The sequence below is a fragment of the Ptychodera flava genome, chromosome 21 (genome assembly GCF_041260155.1).
Source record: "Ptychodera flava strain L36383 chromosome 21, AS_Pfla_20210202, whole genome shotgun sequence".
Classification (NCBI taxonomy): Eukaryota; Metazoa; Hemichordata; class Enteropneusta; family Ptychoderidae; genus Ptychodera; species Ptychodera flava.
In genome coordinates, this window is record NC_091948.1 from 1,942,196 (window position 1) to 1,968,786 (window position 26,591).

Genomic DNA, 26,591 nt, shown 5'->3' on the forward strand with positions numbered 1-26,591 from the left:
ATTTACAATAGCAGTCACTCACTCTGAATGCCAGCACCACCTTGTCAAACTTTCCTGAAAAACAGCAAATAATGACTTTCCCTTTTCAAACATTTTATTAACAGCTAGGGGACCTCTACCATAGTTAATACACTAAGGACTCCCCAACTTCTTCTTATTTGGTCAGTTTTTCAAAGGTTTTAACAGGCTATAAATCTGCAATGCCTTTGTGCCCAAATGTCTAGTTTTTTTTTTTCCACAGAGAATGTTGACTACTTTTATATTTTAATTGTTTTGCTGAAATTTATAACTGACGCTCTAGCCTTTCCAACCACCTTAAGAGCAGAAATCGTCGCTTACTTTTGCTGTGTTTTGGCTATGGTTGTATATCAATTTTTTCTGTTCTTTACAATTTCTTTGGATGGGTCATGGTCCCTCCGTGGAGGGACCGTGGATGGGTCGGTGGGGTTAAATGCCGCCGGTACCGTCAAGGGTGGGACGTGTGAAATTGTTCCATTGTTAACACTATTCATACAAATTGAAAGGAGTAATAACTAGTGACATTGTAAAACAAAGAAGCTACAAATAATCTGTCTTCCTTTTGTGTGATCGTACGGAAGTTGACCAGTTGGTGCCATTGTGAACATCTTGCGGCTGAATCTCATAGTGTCGCGAGTAACAATGATAGCGTTGCGGTGAGATCGAAAGTGTCGCAGGCTTGAACGATAGCGTCGTGGGCCGCGACGCTGTTTTTGGCAGGGGAGAACCCTTGAACGGACATGGACGCACAAACAGACACACAGACATGACCAAACCTATAAATCCCCACTGACACAAACTAATTATAAGCAATTACATGCGGTCACTGACCACAAAAAAGAGGCCACTGTTCTGTTGAGGGTGTTTAACATGTTAAATCAGAAGTTACTGCTCTATAAAGATGACCATGCACTAAGACTGGTTTAAATGAATTATAAAAATTTGAAGGTCTGAATATCTATCCCAAAGGTGAATTCTTTTTCGAAAATAAAGTAACTGATAATCTCAGATGTGCAAGGCATTTACACATCTGCAAAAAAATTAACAACTGGGCATGATGAAGAGCAACTACAACTTTGGTGCTCTTGTAATACAATTGATCAAAAAGTATTTATTTATAAATGGAATGAACAAAAGTAGTAGTAAGTATAGATATACGTACCGGTGAAAGAGAGTCTCGACAGTGTATTGCACCTGTAGCAGGATTGTCTTCAACATCAAACATTAAGCTCTGCAGTGAAAGCAACAAATATACTAATTTTGTAAAAAAAGATTGTAAAAGTAAATTGTATGGGCAGTGATCCTAACATGAACTTGCATAAACAGGTGAAAGTTCAGATGGCTAATAGCATGCTGTGTGTAGGGTGTTTGTAATTCTCAAATAATGACAAATAGCACCAGTGAGTCACAGAATTTATCCCTTTTCCTGCCAGGCAGTATCACTTCCCCATCAGCCAAGTCTCAGTAAAAAGCGGCAGTGAGCCAAAACATGATGTAGGCCCACTTGGCTTGGTATATTATAGCATCTTTCATAAAAAAAATCAAGTTTACAGTATTTATGTTTTCAACAGCCTTCAAATTTACAGTATTATGTTAAAATACACCATACGGAATATGTTGTGTTTCATTAATTTTAACCATCTTGACCTGATGGTGAAATGTGGACTTGGCAGGAAAAGGGATATACTGATTGATGACTATGACCATGTAGAAGCAAGAGTATATAATGTGACAAAAGTGGTTGGTGATGTACCACAATATTTTGTTAAGATTTCCATTTGAAGGTCAATTCAGTTTCCTGAAAGCTGTACTCAAAAATCTTCAGTCTAAGCCACAGAGACACTGGTGTCCCATACTTCCACGTACAATGTTATCATTCTACAGTTTGTTATAGATGGGACAGAACAAGAAGCAAGAGATGACAGTTTCTCATATCCTTGGTATACTGAGAGTGTGTGAACACCAGTATGGACTCAATTTGTTTTCAATGGACTCAATTGTTTGTTGTGGGTTCGAATCCGATTGAAAACTAGCCGTATTTGTTCTCACATTCTGTACTATGGCACAAGTGATATATACTTTTGTTTGAAGGATGCTCATTTGTTATTGGCTGTTCCCACATCAAATAGGCGAGCGGCAGGCTCACCTATTTTTCACACTTAATGTACCCACCTTACATACAGCCACATCATACATCATTTGAAAGCTTATTATCTCTACTTCAAGAAAATTGACGATGTGGAGCTGCCAAGTAGGGCCATAACCCCCTAATTTGCATAATTCACATGGGTACCCAATTTGCATAAATGTGATATAAAATTAGGAAATTCATTATTAAATAATATTATATAGGGCTCAGCCCTTGGTGTCGCGCCAGGGGTTAAGATTGGCAATGTTATTTGTATTGATTCATGATAAACTGTAATTGTTACTTCATAAACGTTTATATGACAACTATGCCCAGTTTCCCTCTGATGAAAGCAGTTCACGTATACTTACACGACGTCAAACCCTGCAGCAGGGGCAGGTATAGATTTTCTGTAGCGTGTAAAAATTTGGACAAAAATTGGCAATTTTTACAATGATAACAGCCTATGGCGTTAAACAAGGGACGTATTATGCAATAATTATCATTGCAATGGTAACCGCACTACCCACCTTCCACTTGCAAGCTGAAAACTATAGCGTTCCGTCTAAAAACTTGCAATTTTTGAATCTAATTATTGACTCAGGGGGCGCTCTTCTATAATTCAATCCCAGCATTCTTTGCGTATGCCCCCGTTCATATGCACGACAGTTTTCTCCGTTTATCTATATCAACGATACTTTGTATCAGCGACAAGGTGTATAATAACATTTACTGGCTAATAAAAGAGGTATATTTTATAAAAGGCATGTTATATCATGGTAATTTGTTTCGTATTTGTTTATTTACGAGTACTCAAAAAAAAAAAAACATGGCGGCGCCCATCATGAGAAAGAAGGGTACACTTCCGGTTACTCGCATAGTATATTATGAATAAGCGCATGCGTAGTCAGTAAGCCGCTGGCGCGACTACTAAAAACATACTAAGTCTTTTAAACTATCGAGTGATATATCAAATGAAAGTTATTTGCATGTAGAATACAAAATTGATATCCAAAAAGATATTTAAAATGGTTTAAATGAAATATTTTCATATTAATACTGAAAAAAATATTTTACCCTTTTGAATGACAATATTTTAAAAATTTGAACACATACAGCCACATCATACAGCCACATTATACATCATTTGAAAGCTTACTATCTCTACTTGAAGAAAATAGACAACATTTAGCTGTCAAGTACGGCCGTAGCCCCTAATTTGCATAAGTCCTATGGGTACCCAATTTTCATAAATGCGATTAATATTAGATATGTATTATTCACTACTCGAAAAATACTTTTAAACTATCGAGTGATATATCAAATGAAAGGTATTTGCATGTAGAATACTAAAAGACATCCAAAAAGATATTTAAATCCATTTCACTGAAATACTGTCATATTTATATTGAAAAAATATTTTCCCCTTTTCAATAAAAATATTTATAAAAATTTAATACAAAAAGCCAAATCTTACAGCATCATCATATGTTATTTGAAAGCTTACCATCTCTACTTCAAGAAAATTGACAATGTGGAGCTGTCAAATACGGACGTGTCCCTTTATTTGCATAATTTACATGGGTACCCTATTTGCATAAATGCGATACAAAATTAGAAATTTATTAACTACTATAAACGTACTTTAAACTATCGAGTGATATATCAAATGAAAGGTATTTGCACGGAGAATACAAAATGGATATCCAAAGAGATATTAAATGATTTACTAATTTTTTTTGTAATAATGTAGAATAATATACTTTCCCCTTTTTAATAATGATATTTTAATAATTCTAACACATAGAACCGCATCACACAACCACATCAAACGTTATTTGAAAGCCTATTATCTCTGCCTCATGAAAAATGACGATATGCAGCTGACAAATAGGGCTGTAATGATTTAATTTGCATAATGCACAAGGTTACCTAATTTGCATGAATACAATATAAAATTACAAAAATCCATTGTAAAGTACTCTAAACTTACTTTTCAACTATCAAGTGATATATCAAATGATAGGTATTTGTATGTAGAATAGAATCATGAACTCCAAACGTGTATTCAAAATATTCTTATTGAATATTTTCAATTAAATCGTAAACATCTTGACTAGTTTTTAATATTCAAAATATTGTGTACTAATAACGAATAATGCTAAAGTTATGGGGATAAATATCTGAATTTGTTTTGCAATTGATTTTTTGTTTATTAAGGATACGCAAACTGGAACATTTTCCTGTCTAATTCCCATATAGCTGAACAACAAGAATACATAAAACCAATTGGAACTAATTCGGGATAATTGGGTCTTCATATTTTGCAAATTTTCTAAAGCGTGTTTTGTGCTCTATAGTTGAGTGTTGAAATATAACAAGTTACTCTTAAAAACAAGTAAAAAGAAAAGCAGATGAGCTTAAATTTGCAAATTAAACCGACATTACTTCACCATCCAATTATCCCAAATTATCCCAAATTAGTTCCAATCTTATTATAAATAGCTTGAATGGCCCTTTTGTATTATTGATGTCATTTTTGTTTCAATTTCTCTAGAAATCTTGTTTGATGGAGACATCATTGGTTACTACATCTGTGTTACATCTGTATTTTCAGTTCAGTTATGTGGAATATGTAGACGGAAGGCACCATATTTCATTTATCGCATTTATTGTTATATAATGAAGGAAAAGCAACTCAACACACCGTTCATATCTTCGTTGTTTGCATTTTGTGTATGATATTGTGTATATTGTCAGTGTATATTATGTTTGGCTGGTTTATATAAAGTGGTAATTAGCTATGGCGAGTATTCTAGTTAAGAGTAAAATACTAGCACCACTTACAAGTTGGTACCTTATGCTAAAAATACAAGTGAACAAAATGACGCCCACGAGGAAAGTTCGTGGGCCGCCCAATTATAAGTGGATGATGCAGTCCAACCTTTCACAGATCAAAATTCATTGACTATTTTCTCAAATAAATCATGAAGAAATAAACAACATACATCAAAGATACGACTGATTTTACAAATGATTGCATAATCAAACAACCAACAACAAAATACATGATAGCTATGCTGAAAATAATCTTGAAAAACAACACTTTCAAGTCAACAGTGAATTTTACCGTCATGTATTTGGGTGCGGTACGAGATCTCCAGTTTACCAAAAATTCCCGACATTACATTTCACAAGACAAAATGAGAATAATTCAGCAACACACTGAACAAATATCGCTCTGACTGAGATTCAGAAACGATGTATGATTCTCATTGGAACTCAACACGAGCTTAATGAATTCATATCAAACATGAACAAATGCATCATACTTTCAAATTTTCGAAAACTCTTCTCAAGAAATCATATCGTTCGACCGCATTATCTATAAAGGTCATCGGTGGAACAAAGAGAACATTCTCGACTGCAAAACACACACAAAACCAACAGATACATTGCGGTTCATGAAACCAAACGGCAACATTCAAGGGCCTTGTTAAACGCGAAACATTACGATACATTAGAACAATCATGCAACAACAAGGCAATAGAGAATACAAGATATTTTCGAGATAAAAGTAATGAAATGCGACCAAACGATTCTAAATCTTGTTTAATTATTACTAACTTTGGACAATCGGATGACATTTAAATGTTATTAAATTTTCATTAAATTAATTTCAAAACCTTGGAATCGTAAATAGTAAAAGGGAACCAAAACATTTTCAGGTCCCCTATATGCAGATCAAAATCTCCAAGTACCCCTCTACAATCTCCCTAAATTTTCGAATCCAACCCGAATTCTTCTGCTCTCACCGTTATTTGTGAGCGTAGCCTAATCACATACATAAGAAATGGAAATATAAGCGTTACGATGATGCCAAACTTGAACAAAACCTACAACAGTCGATCTACGATTCAAATAAGCGTACACAAATACAGCCTGAACGAACAGTAGACATTCTAGCTTCCGTACTTGAACAAACTGAACTTCAGTGGAACAACTCGATTGGTAACACCTACAATCATTCAATCAGTGCACATGTTTCACAAAAAATGAAGGACTGATGAAGACAACTCTATTCTCGAAAGGTAGCATCAAAGGATCGCAGTGTCACATTAGTCTTGCTACCCCATAGGGCAGAACACGTAGATTAGGGTTACGTCTCGCCATGGCAAATCAACACTATACATAAAACGGCCAAACATAACATAATATACACTTACAATATACACAATACCATACACAAAATTCAAACAACTAAGATATGAACGATTTGCGGAGCTGCTTTCTCTTATTACATGTCACCAATTGTGTCTGCTGTCGAATTAATCTTCCCTGCACAGACCTTTGTTCCTGCCAAGGCAGCGATAACTGTGGCAACCCTTTTACTCATGACAATGCTGGTGAAGAAGAGGATGATGAATTCCTACAATTACTAGATTTACTGGAAATGACATGAATGATTTGGATCATGAATTATGCCATTACTTTGACTGCAGCTTACTCTGACACATTGTTTCCACTACAGAGCTACATTTCAACAACTACAATAGTGTCGTTCGTTTGGATCATTTTGTTGCATTGGTACTTTAGTTAATTTTTTAAAATACCATTATTAAAAAGAGGAAATATTTATTTCGAAAGAAATATGAAAATATTTCCGTAAATTAATCTAAATATCACTTTTGATATCAATTTTTGTTTTACATGCAAATACGATTACCACAGACCATATATCACTCGATAGTGTAAAAGTGTGTTAACAATGAATTTTCTAATTTCATATCTAATTTCTGCAAATTGCTTACCGGTGTAATTTATGGACATAAGGGGGTACGGCCTTCCTTGATAGCTCCACATTGTCAATTTTCTTCAAGTAGATATAATAAGCTTTCAAATGACGTATGATGTGGCTGTATGATAGGACTGTATGTGTTACACTTTTTAAAATATTGTTATTCAAAAGGGGAAAATATTTTATCCATATAAATATGAAAATATTTCAGTGAAATCAATTTCAATATCTCTTTGAATATTCATTTTGTATTCTACATGTAACTACCTTTCATTGATATATCACTCGATAGTTTAAACATATGTTTAGAAAAGTTAACTATAAATTTATGTGACTACATCACATTTATGCAAATTGGGTATGCGTGTTTATTATGCAAATAGGGGGTTATGGCCTCATTTGGTAGCTCAAATTGTCAATTTTCTTGAAGTAGAGATAATAAGCTTTCAAATGATGTATGATGTGGCTGTGTGTTGTGGGCTGTATGTGTTAAAATTTTTAAAATATTCTTATTCAAAAGGGGAAAATATTGTTTCCATATAAACATGACAATATTTTAGTATAATCAATTTCAATATCTCTTTGAATAGCCATTTTGTGTTCTACATGGAAAGACCTTTCATTTGATATATCACTCGATGGTTTAAACGTATCGTTAGAGAAGTTAACAATAAATTTTCAAATATTATATCGCATTTATGCAAATTGGGTACCCTTGTTAATTATGCAAATTAGGAGGTTACGGCCCTACTTGGCAGCTCCATATCGTCAATTTTCTTGAAGTAGAGATAATGAGCTTTCAAATGACGTATGATGTGGCCGTATGTAAGGTGGGTACATTAAACTCCTAAAATAAGGCCCTTTTTGTGGATTCGCCGCTCGCCTAAAAGGCATGCACATTATTTGACAAATGGGAAATCGCCTACGGTACAACCGTAAAGCCAGAATATAGTGCTGGCACATGACACAGTTTAAAGTTAATGTATTGTGTGTATTTCCCCTCCCCTGCCTGGTTTGGTGGCCACTATATGAAACCAGATATGAACTGTAAATGCTCATGTGTTTCATTATATATTGCAGTTATGTGTAAATTTGAACCTTTGCCACATGTTTGCAACTTCATTGAAAGTATTTTGATCAACATAATGAACAATAGTCACCACAGATTAACTCTTATAGGTCATTAAGTATTCAAATACGCAATTAGCTGAAATAGAAATAATTAATTTCTTTGACTGCTGTCATTGTATCACCTCTTTATATAGCAAGTGTAATTGCCTCTTGTCAAGTCCTTCAAACAACTGGATATGCAAACTATAAATTAGCTGACATGAAAACTTAAGTGCGAAATGACTTCCAATATTGGTATAACCTGGTATAATCATCAATGTACATAGCATGTTATGCCAACTTTGATCAAATAAATCCAAGTAAATATCCCTAATTAGGAAAGTTCATTAAATACACAAATTAGGAATTGGCTGAAGCAAAAAATGCTTAATGCCTTTCAATAATGTTAGCCTACATAATGGTATCTTTAATGTACATAGCATGTTCATCAATTTTGGTCATGTAAATTCAAACATATATCCGTAATTTCAAAAATTCATTTAATATGCAAATTAGGATTTGGATGAAGTAAAAATGCTTAATGACTTTCAATAACGTCGTATCATAGTATCTTTAATGTACATAGCAAGTTTCGTCACCTTTGGTCCAGTCAATACAGATAAATATCTCTGATTATGAAAGTTCATTAAATATGCAAACAAGGAATTGGCTAAAGTTCAAATGCTTAATGACTTTCAATAATGTTCTTCCATAGTATCTTTAATGTACATAGCCAGTTTCTCAAATTTGGTCTAGTCAATTCAGATAAATACCCCTAATTAGGAAAGTTTCATAAAATATGCAAATTAGGAACTGGCTGAAGTAAAAATGCTTAATGACATTTAATAATTTTCTATCATAGTATCTTTAATGTACTTAGCAAGTTCATCAATTTTGGTTATGTAAATTCAAATATATATCCTTAATTTCAAAAGGTCATTAAATATGCAAATTACGATTTGGATGAAGTAAAAATGCTTAATGACTTTCAATAATGTTAAATCATAGTATCTTCAATATGCATACCAAGTTTCGTCAATTTTGATCGAGTAAATTCAGATATATACCCCTAATTAGGAAATTTCATTAAATATGCAAATTAGTAATTATCTTTCACGTCATCCCTAAATAACTTTCACAGCTGATTTATCTTGATGTGATCAACATTTGTAGCAAATCTCATCAAATTGTGTGCAGTCGTTCTCAATGTATATCCGGTTTTTCTAAAATCATTAATCATGCAAATGAGCAAGAAGTATAAGCAAGCCACATCCACCAAAAACTACAGCAAAAAACAGGATGGTTGGACAGTCTCATATACATTACGTTTACTTTTTTGTACATGGCACACAAGTTTTGTAGATAACATTGTAGATAAAAAGAACCAACTCATTGAGTGTCTGGATAGAACACACATGGGAATTGCTAAATTTCTTGTTGAGTTGAAAGTAGAGACCAAAGTTAATTAGGACAGCACTCTGGCTAAACAAACCATAATACAATGTATACCTAATGATGCCAATCAGTTTTTATACACACACAAGGATAAACAGTGGAGTGGAGTGTTACATGATAGCTATTTCACTCAAATGAGTCGGTTTCATTTTATCTGCAATGTTCTCCACAGAACTTGTGTGGGATGTACAAAAAGTAAACGTAATGTATATGAGACTGTCCAACCATCCTGTTTTTTGCTGTAATCAGTTCTTGCCATTTGCAAACTGAATCTATGTACCAGATTTGATTCTGATCTGATGAGCCATTTTTGAGATATTGAGCACACAGACAAACAGACACACAGACAGACACACAGACACACAGACAGACACACTGACACACAGACACAGACAGACAGACATCGCTGCAACATATGTTCACGAGTGTGAACACGTGAGCAAAAAGACAAACTTGGGTATGGTTATTTTGGTGGATGCATTGCAAATGATTACAATGCTGTTAGAGGTACAGCAGTAAAAAAGAAAACTTTCATTAGTATAAACAAATTTCGCACATATCATTTTTTGCTCACGTGTTCACACACGTGAGCATATGTCGCAGCGATGACTGTCTGTCTATCTGTCTGTGTGTCTGTCTGTCTGTCTGTCTGTTGGTCCGATATCTCAAAAATAGCGTCAATGACACTTTGCTCCCATCCTGGACTATTTAGTGTTTGTTCTCTTGTCAGATATTTGAACATGTGTGAAAGGGATAAAGTGCATGAAGTGAATGGAGATATTTTTATCACAAATAGAAACAATTCCCCCAATAAAATAAAATTATGCAAATTTCACCACAATTTGATCAAATCTTACTGACGTCACCCGTAAAAACCTCTATACTAAGTTTCAACTCGATCGGACTTGTGGTTCCAGAGAATAAAAAAATTTTTGATCAAAAATGAAAAAAATAGCCCAAAAATGCAAATATGCAAGTTTCACCACGATTTGCCCAAATTTGGGAAAGGTCACTCCTATGCACTTCCATACCAAGTTTCAAATCAATCGGACTTGTGGTTTCAGAGAAGAAGAGATTTTTTGACCAAAAATGGGAGAAAATTACAAAAAAATTCATGAAAAATAGCAAGTCCAAGATACTGACCCAAGATGTGCACAATCATTTCAGGTCAGCAAAAGTACTTACATGCTAATTTTTCATGTAATCTGCTCAGTGGTTATTGAGTTTTTCAATTTTGACTGTTTTTACATTTTTTCACTTAATTTGCATATTTTTGGAAATGACAACTTCATTTGAACAAAATCTCATCTACAGCCCATCATCCATGTACACACCAAATATCAAGATGAAATGTATAGCTGTTTTGGAGATTTGATGTTGACGGACAGACCTACAGACATACATACATACAGACATTTCCCTAGCCTATAAGAATAGCTTCCATTGCCATATATACATATGGCTATGGGAGCTAAAAACGGCTCATCAGATCAGAATCAAATCTGGTACATAGATTCAGTTAGCAAATGGCAAGAACTGATTAGTTTTTGGTGGGTGTGGCTTGCATACTTTTTGCTCATTTGCATATTTAATGATTTTAGAAAAAACGGATATACATTAAAAACAACTGCACACAATTTGATGAGATTTGCTACAAATGTTGATCACACCAAGATATATCAGCAGTGGGAACCAGTAAGGGGTGATATGAAAGATAGTTGCCAATTTGCATATTTAATGAACGTTCCTAATTAGGGATATATATCTGATTTGACACGATGAAAATTGACCAAACTTGCTACATGTATTGAAGATACTATGATACAATACTATTGAAAGTCATTTACCATTTTCTCTTCAGCCAATTCCTAATTTGCATATATAATGAAATTTCCTAATTAGGGATATATATCTGAATTGACTTGACCAAAGATGACAAAACTTGCTACATGTATTGGAGATATTATGATACAACATTATTGAAAATCATTAAGCATTTTTACTTCAGCCAATTCCTAATTTACATATTTAATGAACTTTGCTAATTAGGGATATATATTTGAATTGACTGGACCAAAGTTGATGAAACTTGCTATATACATTAAAGATACTATGATCTTTTCTAACTAGGGATATATACTGGGATTTCTTGATCAAAGTTGGCAAAACATGATGTGTACATTGATGATTATACCGGGTGAAAACAATATTGAAAGTCATTTCACATTTTCATGTCAGCTAATTTATAATTTGCATATCTAATGAGCTTTCACAGTTTGGCATATATGGCTTGAAGGACTTGGCTAAAGGTAATTACACTTGCTATATAAAGTGGTGGTACAATGACAGCAGTCAAAGAAGGTATTTTTATTCTAGCTAATTACGTATTTGTATACTTCATGATCTTTTAGAGTTAATCGGCGGTGAATATTGTTCATTATGTTGATCATAATACTTTCAATGAAGTTGTAAACATGTGCCAAAGGTTCAAATTTACACATAACTGCAATAATAATGAAACACGTGAGCATTTTCAGTTCATATCTGGTATCTGTATGTGAAACAATTTTCTAAGGGGAACGTTACAAGCACAATAAATTCACTGGTGATAAAGGTGTTTCTACCACAAACTGCAATTTCTGCCACTTTTTGCAGGTATTGACATAATGTGAAAAAACCTACCACACTTCAATGGGCTGAGATGAAATGGGGAATTCTGTCTAGCACGAGCCTCAACAAAATTCTCTAACACATGTGAGACATTGTGTCTTAGCCAACTTGGGTATGGGATTCTGTTTATCTCAGCAACTACCACTTGAATTGCATTTGACAACTCTCTTCTGCCTGCGAAAGATTTGCTTTAATTCTAACATCACATGACCACTCTACATATTACAATGATCATCATAATCAACAACAACAAATTCTCCTGGTACCATTGTGATCATTATTTGTAAAACTACAATAATGAAAATTAAGATTTGACAACCAGACCACATAATCTTTAGTGACTGATGATGAAAATGCTAGTTCATTGCCAAATGACACTTGATAATATCTTGCTTATTATTATCAAAAGCTGTTTTGCTCAAGGTATTGGTACCTACAGTACTCACCTGAAATGTTGTATCACTGATGTTATTCTTATCAACTTTGAAGAGATAGCCAGGGCCATCTTCTTGAGGCAAACTTACAGCTCCAATGTATAAGTCGTCACCATCTACATACAGTGTCTTATAAGATTCTGCTCCAGTATGAGTGAAAACATGTTGCACAGCATCTGTACAAGGAAGAAATATTTAGATGTATTCATTTAACACTTTCGAGCAGTTTCCTTATGGCGGGGAACACAAACAAATAAAAACTGATGCAGCACAAAAATTCTATGTTGTTGATCAAGAATATTTATCTTTTAAATACTGTTCATTTACCATCATATCCTACTTGTATAATTCCACATTGCACACTGTACAATGCAAAAGGCAAAATGAGGAGTGAAAAACGTCCCATCTTCTTATGGGATGGTCCTGTTTATTCCTGTAATGCAGAATGGACAACAAAAGGATACAGTTACATAGTTGAACCAATGATACAGGTTACTCTTAATGTACAAGACAGGCAGTGGTGACATAAAATGTTACTGTAACTTGAACCTTCAGAATGTAAAGGTAGACATTGTGAGCAAAATTATAGCTCCTTGAATCACTTTTAAAAGGTGCAACAGGTCAAACATTCACACATTTCCAATCAATGGTCACTTGGAGAACCTGTCTAACACACTCTTATAAAAAATAGTGTCAATGACACTGTCCTCCCATTTCACTGAAATAATAAGTACTAGTACACACAGGCGCACGACGAATTTTAAAATCACGTGCCTGTATTTTCAATGTTAATAACTGTGTAAACGGAAATCATGCGGACACTTTTGAGACATACAGTGAGCAACGCCCAGAGCATGGCTGTGGCCGCTTGGCTGTCTCGCACACATTACACTCTTGTATTCTTCTTTTCTTGACTTGATAGACTATAGTGTTTTCCACAGAATATTAAAGGGTTTTACATGAGTTTTGATGATGCCCCCCCCCCATTTTCTACAATTGGCCCCTTAGTACAGGAGTAGGGGCCCACAGCAGCCCCCTGTTTTTACATTCTAGAATGAACACTGGAATATGTCTAAATTTGAGTTTCAGGAAAGTTGCCTTTTATCATCCAAGATGGTAAGCATTTCACCTATGAACTGTAAAAAAGTGGAACTTTCTAATAATAATATAAGATTTTTAAAGATTTTTTTACCAACGACGGACAAGGATGGAAAATCAACTTATTTGATAAGTTCCGCGTCGCTAATAGAAGAGCTAAACAAGCGACCTAGCGGCCGATATAGCTCCGCTGTCTGTATGTAGAGAATAACTATTTTTGACACATGTTGATGAAGAAGGTGGAAAATCTTTGATAGCAGTGGCCAGAAAAAAGTGGCTAAAATAAGCTGCAAAAATACACAATTGAAGATTTCATCATACTTTGAATATATCACATTGGATCATCCCTAAGAACATGTCAACCAAAGCTATCTGATGAGTAGATTTGTGAGAATAAAATTTTCTGACCAAAAATGGCAACAATTGCCCCCAAAATTAAAAATTGCAGATGTCATCATAATTTCAAAAAATAAATTTAGTTCATCTATAGAAACCTGTTATCTAAATTTCAAAGTTATCAGATGAGTAGTTTTGGAAATACACATTTTTTGACCAAAAATGGCAAAAATTGCCCCCAAAATACAAAATTACAGATTTCATCAGAAATTCAATATATATTACTTAGCTCATCAGTAGACACCTGTATACCAAATTTCAAAGCTATCAGACCAGTACTTTTTGATAAACACATTTTTTGACCAAAAATGGCAAAAATTGCCCCAAATTACAAAATTGCAGATTTCATCATAATTTCAATAAATATCATGAGGTGATCTGTGGGAACCTGTATACCAACTTGCAAAGCTATCAGATGAGTAGTTTTGGAAATACACATTTTTTGACCAAAAATGGCAAAAATTGCCCCGAAAATACAAAATTGCAAATTTCATCATAATTTCAATAAATATCATTTAGTTCATCTGTAGGAACCTGTATACCAATTTCAAAGCTATCAGATGAGTAGTTTTGGAAATACATTTTTTTGACCAAAATGGCAAAAATTGCCCCAAAAATACAAAATTACACATTTCATCAGAAATTCAATATATATTACTTAGTTCATCTATAGAAACCTGTATACCAAATTTCAAAACTATCAGACCAGTACTTTTAGAGAAATACATTTTTGACCAAAAATGGCAAAAATTGCCTTAAAAATGCAAATTACATATTTCTGCACAATTTGAATAAATCTGAAATAGATCATCCCTGGGACATATGTACCAAATATCAAAGCTATCTGACCGGTACTTTTGAAGAAGAAGATTTTTAAAGATTTTTTTTACCAAAATGACAAAAATGCTTTAAAAATACAAATATGCTAATTTCACTACGATTTGAACAAATCTGACTGAAGTCACCCTAAGTAAACTGCATACTCAATTTCAAAGCAATCGGACAAGCGGTTTCAGAGAAGAAGATTTTTTTACCAAAAACACCAAAAACTGCCCCAAAAATACAATATGCAAATTTCACCACGATTTGAACAAACTTAAGTGAGGCCACCCCAAGTGAACTGCATATCGAATTTCAAAGCAATCGGACTTGCGATTTCAGAGAAGAAGGCAATTGTTGACGGACGACGGACGACGACGACAGACAATGATGGAAAATCAACCTATTTAATAAGCTCAGCATTGCTAACAGCAGAGCTAAAAAACTGGCTGTTTGAGGAAGGAATGTGTTCAGACGGTGTGATTTCACCTGACAATATGAAGGAAGGTCAGTAACAAAGTGTACTCCTTTATTCATTTGTATGTTTTTTAAGCCCTTGGTTTCAAAGACCCTATTGTGAAGGTTGTTTCCTACTTCCTCATTTGTGTTTCGTGCTGTTTAGTGACTTTTGAACATCAGTAGGGTTTAAAATCCAGGCATCACATAACAGGAAAGAGTAAATATTAATGTCACAAGATCATTTCTCACACTTTAAGGTAACATAGCAAACAATTATTGATAATGATTAAAATGACAATTACACGTATTCATCAGTTTCAATCCTATGAATTGTATGCATTTAAACATCCATAGTTGAAAAACCCTGAATTCATTTTGGTCAGGGGAAAATGACTAAAATCACACCTTTAAAATTCACAAAAATAGGATAAATACGCGTTTTCTGTTGAACATTGGTTTTTCTAAATCTGATAAACCTGACCAGTCAGAAAAGAAAGTAGTGTCTTGTAACACCGTAGTAATAATATTTATACTTCTAAGGTAACTGAGTTGACTGTTACAATGCTCATGTCTTCCTGGTACCAATAATAAGTGACATAAATACAATTTACTTCATTGCAATACAGCTTCTTGGTTGCCATGTTAAGTATTGTCACTGCAATTTGCTATTTTTTAACATGACGGTCACCTCACACAGCTTCCAAGAGATCAACTAGATCTGTAACCTCTTTTGATCAACAATAACAAGGACATTGAAGGATACCTTTGACTTCCTTCTTGAATAATTCTGTTCATGATAATTAATGATAATGATAATATTGAATATTCTCAAAGAAACATTTCATGAGTCATAGATTGACTTGTATGTTAAGCATGGTATGTTGAAAAGAACAGTAACATAACATGTATGTCTGGACAGTGTGAACTTGCACACTGAGAAAAGGTTTAGTTGATAATCAACCAGCAAATTGATAATAAACTCAGTACTGATATTTAAAGGGACATTATTTGTATCTTTTGACCTCATATTGTTGCAAACAAGCAGTTGATAATGTTATTCGACTTACTGAAAGATGTCTAAAAAAACGGTCGACCATAGACAACTTCCATCCCGTTTGCGTACACCGTATAGAAAAACCTTGGGTCTGAGGTTTATGGAGGGTACTGTTAACCTCAGATTTGGCAGGTTGACCTGCGATCAGACCACACTGCTAACTGCTATCTAGGCCGCTGTAAGCATCCGCGTGTTAAAAAAAATAAACCACATGAAGTGACAGTCGAAAGCGCAGTATTGCAGTTTCGGGATTCCCTATTACTGATCCCGTTTGCTCAGTTACATTTTGACGGTCAGTTTTTCATGGAGATCTTGACGGCCAATCCTGCTCTTAGATACACCATTCTTTGCTGCTACAGAGCACATTTTAGAATGGGCATTTCAAATGCCTACCAGTACCAGCTGACGACGACAAGGCCTATAATTGCTGATCTTTTTCATCCCGTTTGTTCCTCCATATGCATAATTTTATGTAGACTTGCCCAAAGCCTTTGGGCATAGAAATGTGAAAACAGAGTAAAATGAAGGGATATTTAACTTCAGTAGACAGTCACGTTATTGTCGAGGTGATCGCGAAATTGAGCAATGTACTTTGGCGACTGACACGTACATTATGTACATTGTTGGGTGAAAGCTAACTCTGCGTGGCAGGGCTGTGCCAAACCGCTTGCAGCACCTCGGTTGCGGCGTGCAGTTTCTCCACAAAAAAAAAAACATTTTTAATCCCAAACTTGCATTGAGTTTCGTTTTCAAGCACACCCACCTCGCCTGGGTACACGATTAGCCCTGCGTACAGGTCTGTGTGTTCCCGGCGTTATACGGCGTGGAGGCCGTACGCAGGGTTTTAGGTACACGATTTGCTCAGCTGCGCTTCTAAACTTAGGTAAAGCCCACTTTTGGGAGTGGGTCGGAGGCACAGAGGCCGTAAGCGAACTGGTCTAGGCAACTGTCATTGCGATGTACTCACTTTTGGTTCGAAATGCGATTCAACTGATACAAATAATTACATGATGCACAGAGAATAACAACATTCAAACAGATCTTGTGTGTCGACAGGTGACTCCAATCTCGAGCAGTATCAATGACAGTACTCGCCCGGCGCGGTGTCACGATGTCACCAATGCTACACCGTGCACTGTTCAGTCCGAGTGCGATGTTTCCAGGTTCAACAAGTGATCATGTCGTGTTTGTAAAACGAACCAACGTAATGGCAAGAAAATGCCCTAAAAATCTTAAAAGTTGACAAAGATTTGCTAACGATCAAATGCACAGGAAATGCATTACTCGGTACTCTGTACCTGTTTCACTATCACCACAGCAATCTGACATCGTTTTAGTTTTACCATTGACCCAATTGCATCTATGGTTTTATTTGTTTCACATTCCGTGTCATCGATACTAAAATCAAACTTACAAGCAAATGCCCTGCTTAGTTTCACTATTTGACAGTAGTTTGTGATACGTGCATTTGTTTATGCGCCGTGTGCTCCTCGATATCCGTTGTGCTGAAGTTAGTGTGTAGGTCACAGGCCTTTCACGTTCCAGCTGTACTTTGATGGTTGACGTATGCGTAGTAATATTGGTCATGTGCAGGGGTTCAATCATGGCGGTTGGTTCAAATCGCGCGGACGCCCTTACCAACATTGAACCTTGCCGTAAAGAGCAAGAAGGTGGTTTTACATATCCTTGAAGCCGTCCATAGTCACAATTTAGGTCTCCCATTGATTTGACCGGGGATTTCAGTCATCGAAAAAATGAAAAAAAAAGTCAAAAGATACAAATAATGTCCCTTTAAGCGATAACCCCCGCGCAGGAGGGTATACACGAGATTTTGGTACAATGCGTGACATAAGTATGAGCCGATAGGCGAGTGCTATATGGAGCGTATTGTACCAAAATCGAGTGGATACCCGACTGCGGAGGGGGTTATTGCTATTATATTATATAAGTATGTGTGTCTTTGTTGTCGTACTTGGGTATTTTCATCACTTTGAGCCCGAAATGCAGAAAACGGACGTCTGAGAAATCGAACGTCGGAAATTCTGCGCCCGAGACCGAGCATTTTTATAAGTTGGGATTACGTACACGTACACCGTATCCTACGATAAATACGAATTACGTTCATCAACATTGCATTTTATTCGCATGCAACACGAACATGAACACTATACAAAAATACCTGCTGCAGACACAGAAAACGGGTCAAGAGTTCAAATCAAAAGAAAAAGTAACAATTTTTTTCGTAAATTTACATAAGAACAATTGTCGTGACTTTTTGGCATACTAAAAATAGATTTGTCTCATTCAGTACCGCTTACGCGTATACGGCCGTCGCGACATTCAGAGGTGGTACAGTGAAGTTACAGGATCAATATTTGATGGATAATTTGGACGTTAATTGTACCAGAAAACAAGCAGTTTTGAAATCATCCAGACGTGCGATGACTGCAACTGTGATGAACAGTTGTGCAGAGTGTGTTGCCCGATGCAGCGATAGCTGGACGCTGACACTGCTCGTTGCATTTACCGGTATGTGAAATTTCGTCGCAGTCGCCAAGAGTCATCCTATCGTTATTTTGAACTTCTTGGTCTACATCGTTAGGACACCCCGGTCTGTTACAGCCCAAACTTTGGTAAAGAATATCTGATGATATACCATTACTGTGAGGAAGTGTCAATTTATTAGTGTATTAACGAATACTAGCGCCATTTTAAAGAGCGGTAGGATATATCATGTCTCGACTCTCGCAATATCAAGCAAAGTGCAAGGTGCGCTGTCGCTCTAATAATGTAATGATTTGTGTACATCACACCCAAATGTGCTGCTTCAGAGATGTCTTTCATCATCGATCCAAACTTATTTTCACCAAGAGGTGAGTTACAGGCCCACACTTTATCTGTGTATCAAAATTCGGTCTTCTGTCTTTGAAACAAAGCGGACTGTTTCCGTTTTTCTCGAGGGTCTATGGTTTAGACAGGTGTACGTTCAAATGCACCGACTGGGCAATTTTCAAAAATGCTGGTTTAGGGGCCCGCTTTACCACCGCTCTCAGTGCTAAAACAATATTTTGGTATCGGTGGAATGAGCTCTCGTCCAATCAGAATTGCGCATGGTAGCATGATACATGTATAATATAATATAGGTTTCTGGGTTTGAATAATCCAGCCAATTATTCATGAAGTTATAATTTTCACATAATGCTGACTGCAAAGTCAAAGTGGAGAAACCGACATTTGCAATTGGACAAAATCTTCAACTCTGAAAAAGACATACAATTAATACAAAAGTTGATTTTCACAACAGCACTGTTATCTAGGAAAAGTCTAAATATTTTGTAAAATAGATATATCACCAAATTACAATTGTCTGTATGTCCATCATGGTCTGTTCTTCAAAACAGGCATATTCTTGTATTCAAACTTGAGAAGGCCAGTTTTAAAAATAATACATACAACACATCAAAAGCCAAAATATACAAAAACCTAAGTTTGCAGAACTAGCCCGAAGAGTTAACAATGTATATAGTGCGCCTTAAAACTGCTCTCTTCTGTTCATTCTTAGTAACAATACCAATGGCCTGCCATGAATGAACCAGGGCATACACTGCACATACGTACATACAAAGATTGTAAAAAATTGGAGATTTACAGATAATGAATAATTACTTAATTTTTCTGTGAATATACCTCATTCTCTCCAACTCATTAAGATCACTTAACCAAAGCCAAAAAGGGCTGGTCAAACTATCCTGTGAAAAGAAATACAACAAGTGTACCCAGTAGAGGCTCTGTCAGCTCAGACAAATGCTTAGTCATAAAAAACACAATACCTGAGTTTGATTTATGAGCATAATGCCACCATAATGGCGACAGTGTACTGTGTACCTGATGATTGTTGATCTACCGCCATCTTTGTTACTTTTATTGTGCATGACAGTAGCGCACATTGACTACAACGTAAATATGACTACTGTATAATATGGAACGATACTTTCCAATACCTTAGGATTATGGAGATTACAAGTATCTTGAATTTGAATCCTTCACAACCCTTCAAAATCCTCCATGAGTAGTGTGTGGTACAAATACAATATGGATCTGAAGCTTTGAGTACACAATCTACTGGAACAGAAATGTCTAGCCATACCAAAAGGAAAACTAAAATAGCAACTATGACCAACTGGCAGCAAATTTTCACTACCGGGTGTATATTCTCTGTTAATTTTCAAAGAATAGGAAAACTTCTAGCATAACATTTTGACGTCAGTACAATTGAGACATACATTCCTGGTGATCAAATATTAAAATACAATTTATTTGAAACGTGAGAACATGGTAAAGTGACACATATGCCATGTTTGTGCAAGTTCTTGTATGGCTTTGAGATGATACACTTCAATTTTCAGATTCTCCATATTGCCTTTACCACACTGGTTGTTTTTTTTTAATTTTACATTCAAAACTGAAAATACATGGCATTTGAAGCATAAAACATGTAATTTGCAGCAGTTTTGGTGTATCTCCGTGGACATTATGTGTCATGACTATCATGTAAGAAAAACCACTGTCTATTCCGATTTATGTCATATACATGTATCCATGTTCTTAAATACTGATAACGATGGGTTCTATAGCTGCATGCTTTTGGGAAAACCAGCTGACTGTAATTTTTGATAAAATTTTCATGTCTTTATCTTAAAAAATGGGTTTGTGTTTTCATTCAGCTGTTCTTAGGTATGTTGATATAAAATTTGTATGAGCCTCACCAACATAACACTGGTAGGGTAAGAAGAACAAGAACCTGTCATTCACAAACACAACAAAAATGACTGAAAATACTCAAGCAATAAACCACACCCAGTGATGGTATCAGTATACCACAAGGTTTTAACTAGTTCATATGTGCTTAAAGCTAGAGAGTACACATTGGAATGAATTGGTCAAAATCAAGTGGTATACCTGTTCCTGAGGTGGTTTTACTGCTATTCTGGCCTGAAATGCCAAGGGAATTTTTCTCCACACACCTGAGAGCTTGAGTCTGTTCAAACTGTGCAATATTTCAAACATAGAATGGTTATTTTCATGTCTTGCCAAATCAGATCACAGTATGTGCACCATCAATATACTGGTGTGACATAATATAAAATTTACTTCTGATGGAGCTTCAACTACTCAACATTAACAACAATCTTTATCCAGTATTTATGAAGCACAATGATTCTACGTTACTCAACAGATTGATCATAGAAAGTTTACTGTACGGTGGGCAAAAGTTGTGGTGTTTGAACATTGAAAAAGAAATGAATTTCTCTTGATCCCAAGGAAAATAATATACAAATGGTATTGAGTTATCATCATAGAAGAGACTGACATTACCGGTAGGAGAAAAGAAAATTTCAATGGTATAAAATTTAGCACCTAAACATAGAAAAAAGTAAAGTTAGAGAAGAGGGAAAAGCCTACTGCTCCTTGGATTTTTTTTGGGCAAGGGTACAGAGGCAGTGAGCGAATTTATTTATTTATTTATTTATTTATTTATTTATTTATTTATTTATTTATTTTTACAAACCAGCAAATCTTTTACTAGTTAAATTGTTACTGATGACTTGATGTCTAGATTGTACAATAATAGACGCAAATATACAGGCAGTGTTGACAAAACAAATTCTTCAAGCATTTCCTCATTCTTTTAGAAGAAAACATCACCAACAACATTAAAATAATTGCCAGTATTAAAAAAAGATTTCAAAATGGGCCAAAGTAGAAGCAGCAATTCCAATGAACAATTGCTTATTTATTTTTCCTGATAATGGGGTCACTGCTGCATTACATTTTATCATGAGTCATATTCTACATCAAGCTATCAACAGCTTGCACAGATTCCTCTATGTAAGTAATCAAACCCACATCCACATGATAATTTCAAAACTGCACTCAACGTCCCTAAAACTTGTTTACAATTGCAAAAAATGTGAATGCTTTCATCATCAAAATTTGGGCACATAAACGTAGGAGTTAAATTTCTGAAAGAACGGTTGTACTTCAAGGAAGTGACATTGATCTACCAATTTCTTCCGGTATCTCACAAAAAGAAGTGAATATATGATCGATATCGGTTGTTATCTAAAACTTGCTCTTCTGTTGGAGAGCACATGTCAGGTTTATGCTGAGAACCCTCCAGTAGCTTCAACCATTCAACATGGCTATAGACTGTTTTTGTATTACTAACGAGTGTTTACTATTTTGCTCTTTGTATTACCAAATATACCATGCTCTCGGTTTGTATGAGATGAGTACAATAAAAATTGATTGATAGATGTGTTCTGTTTGTTTAGATGATGGGCCCTGAGCAATTCATGCTTCAAAATTAAGAAAGCATACCTTGTAAGAAAGATCTCTGCGAGAGTATGACTTAACAATTATTCATGATCTATATTTAGCTTTATTATGGCAACGAGTCTATTGATACGCCCTTCTTTGTGAAACTTTCCTTGTTATTTTCTGCAGTACAAGAGCAAATGTCTGGCAACCTTAATGATTCTTATGGGTAAAGTTGCATTTATCAGTCTTTTCTCTTTTATAGCTGTGAAATTTTTGTGTCAGTGCATGCCTTAGTTGGCAATACATAATGGTATATCTCTGAGAGTTCAATAAATTAAAACTGTGAATGTTATACTCAATTGTGTACATTCTTGGTAGAATATACCTCAAGAACTGATATTCGTAATCTCAAATTTTTTACAATCCTTTATGATCTACCACTTTTGAGGGGTCATTTCAAAGCTCCTTGAGCATGAAAAATATTCATGTTAATTCTTAGTATTTTGAAATCAAAAATTTTATTTTTCCATATAGAGTTGACTTAGTGGCGGCAGCCATTTTGAATTTCAATTTAGCACTATAATACCGGTAAATTTTAGGGAATATTTGTTTCTCCAGAACCAAACTTTACATAGTGACCCCTGATTTTTATTCTTGAGTTGGTAAGAGAATGGTTGAAATTTCAATTGTGGAAAGTTTGAGCCAAAGCTTGTCTGTCACTGTAAAGGCGCAGCATCAAAGACTTCAGTTGAGGTTTGTGCATTAGCAGTACTATACAGTCTGTAACCCTGTTTGTGAATTTTATTCCCTGCCAAACACTCAGATTTCAAGCCTAAAAAAGAGATATATTATCTGGATAACAACACGCATGGTATCCCTGAGTGAAAGAGTTTTGATGCTGGCTGAGGTTATCCACCTGCAATAGGCAAGTCAATGGCTATGACATTATGAAGATCATTTTCTTTGGTATAAACACCAGAGTGATCATGAGTATGACTGTTATGGTTGTTAAGGTTCTTGTTTGTGTTTTACATCCTCTAAAAACTAACATGATGCTTTCTGACCCAGTAAAGCTGTAAATATCTCTTGTGACGATGGATATCAGCAAAACTTTGGTCAGCATGCACGTTGAGGGACACAAGAGCCATAAATGCCGTTTGTACCCTACACAGACGGACTATGTTTGTGGTTGAACAGAAGTGCAGCACTGAAGCCTGGCTTAGGTCATGATTAGGTGTAGCTACCGGACAGAAGTTCAAGGTTTTACCTAGCTGCAGTGCTGTCACTCAAGGTTTTGCCTAGGTTCTTGGATTCGGTTGGATGGTAGCCCTGCATACGGCGATGCTGTGTTCCCGGCATTACATGACCTCCCACCATCATATGGTCACCCTTTAGGAACACACAGCATCATACGCAGGGCTAGGTTGGACATCAAAACCAGATTTGCCGTCCACCACAATCCAAGTACCCAGGCAAAGCCTCGAGTACTGCAGCTAGGTTTTACCTTGGGTTGGTCATACTTCAAAACCTGGTTTTGCCGTCCAACCCATAACTAAAAAGCAACACCATAAGCAGCTAGAGTTACACTGCCTGATCAACTGCCGCTTGGAGTTGCCAATCTATGTTTTAAGTTTCACCTAGTTTCACCATGCTCTGCATGGCAAGGCCGTGTGTTCCCGGCGTTATACGGCCTCCCGCCGGGAACACACAGCCCTCCTAGCTGCCATGCAGAGCTAGTGTTTTACCGGCTATAGGCCTCCCACCACACAGCCCTACAACGCAGAGCTACGTTTCACCTAGCTGCAGTACTGTAGCTCGAGGTTTTGCCTGGGTATTTGGGTCGGACCGACGGACGGCAAAACCTCGAGCTACAGCACTGCAGCTACATACGTTTCACCCTCAACAGTAAACTGAACACTCCAAGCGCCAGCGCCTTTGGCCTCTCCGCGGTTGCTGGTGTCTAAAATATTCTTAGGACAAAATTCAAATTCAAAACTCACCTTGTAATCAGTACTGTTTACGGTTAAAATTCGCCAGTCTCACAAATGGCTGCCACATCGCTTGCACACGGAAACGATTTTTCTCCTTTGTACTTCCGTGTTGACAGATACCTCAATATCTGCACGAAGACAAGCAATACACAGTGACGTCACAGGCAGACAACATTTGGATCTGAAAATCAGAAGACTGTGGGGAGGTCTGAATTTGCACCTTTTTTACATTCTCCCCTAAATTAAACGCAACTGTTGTCACCAATCTAGTAACACTGTAAACATTCAGAATAGTGGGCAAATTTCAATAACGTCAATCATGATCACGAGCTGTCGCGTCTCGAAGAAAGTAATGTGGTGCAGTGTACAGAGTGTATGCTGCTTAGGGAGCGTTCAGTTTTTACGGCCTGGGGGGGGCGGCAAAACCTTGTCGCCGGTGTTCAAAAAATATAGACCCCCCCCCTGCATTTTTTGTGAAAAAAAGATGACCCATCCCCCCCTTTGTCAGACGAAAAAAATTGATGACCCCCCCCCCCTGAAAAATAACCAAACCCATATGTCAAATTTACCCGCATGGTTAGGATTTGAACTCCGGTATGCGGCGCACTTTATTCGTGTAGCAGAGATGCCAGTGCACAAACTTCTCAGCCACATCCATTGAAATGTCTGTTAATTAGGACGACTGTAAGGCAATTTTTAACTTCATTTCCATAGACAACTCATGTCCATGGACATTGTATAAAGTAAACTTTATTGGAGTGGTTCGCCAAAGGCAGCCCTCCGGTTAAGAGGGTCATGGGCCATTACGTAAAGTCAACTTTATTCTAGTGGGCCACCAAAGGTGGCACGCCGGTAAAGAGGGTCGATCATGGCTATTGCATAAAGTAGACTTTACTGGACAGGGCTGCTGAAGGCGCGCAGCCATTACCATTATTCAGTGCGTGATCCCAGGGGTCCCTCAAAAATATGTTTCCAATAAATAACTGTTGGGAATTTTACGATAAGATTGCCGTGGGGTATTACATAATGTCAATTTATTGTAGTGGGCCGCCACAGGCGGCCCGCCGGTAAAGAGGGTCAATCATGGCCATTGCATGAAGTAAACCTAATTGGAGTGGGCTGCCAAAGGTGTCTGCCCGTTAAGAGGGTCATGGGTAATACATAATGTATATTTATTGTAGTGGGCCGCCGAAGGCGGCCCGCTGGTAACAAGGGTCGATCATGGCCATGGCATAAAGTGAACTTTATTGTTGGTATTATGTTTTTGAAAATGTGGTGACCCCCCCTTTCCTACCAGTGGAAAAAGCGATGACCCCCCCCCCCCCTTTGCGGATTCCAAAATTCCGATGACCCCCCCCCTGGATTTTGCCGGGCCCCCCGGCCGTAAAAACTGAACGGTCCCTTATATGGAGCGTTACTACTCTAGCTGTAGTTCTTCGACGTCGGATCTAGATCTAGATTTTATTCGCACCGTATGATAATGACAAAAGTCTTGAAGGATAACGCTTAATTTACCTGATATACGGCACATTCAGATTCGTTACACACTACCACTGCCAGTACTACTGGTACCAGTGACGGGTGTGTGTCACCATGGTGTCACATACAAGAAATAATGGACATCATTGGCGTAACTGAAAAGGTAGATTCGGTCATCGATTCTCCTTTGGATTGATCTCAATGAACAGCGTCATGACGTCGACTTTATCAAATTTCGAAAGGAGTACAGTCGACAATATGTCAAATCCAGATATATTTTTTTTTCTACGTCCGTGACTATTATTTTCAATACTGTTCCCGCTGAAACGTTGTCAGAAGAAGTTGCAGTATTGACTTTGT

General features: G+C 36.4%; 1 protein-coding gene across 1 annotated transcript in view; it reads right to left on the reverse strand.

Moving 5' to 3' along the window:
* LOC139121062 (uncharacterized) overlaps positions 1-24,901 on the reverse strand; it is a 220,362-nt gene extending 195,461 nt beyond the window's left edge. Inside the window, exons 1-4 of the transcript XR_011549215.1 lie at positions 24,762-24,901; positions 12,942-13,047; positions 12,627-12,790; positions 1,181-1,249 (exon numbers count right to left, since the gene is read on the reverse strand). The gene's annotated coding sequence lies outside the window, so the exon portion shown is untranslated. The remainder of the gene's footprint in view (positions 1-1,180; positions 1,250-12,626; positions 12,791-12,941; positions 13,048-24,761) is intronic.
* Between the last annotated feature and the right edge of the window lie 1,690 nt (positions 24,902-26,591).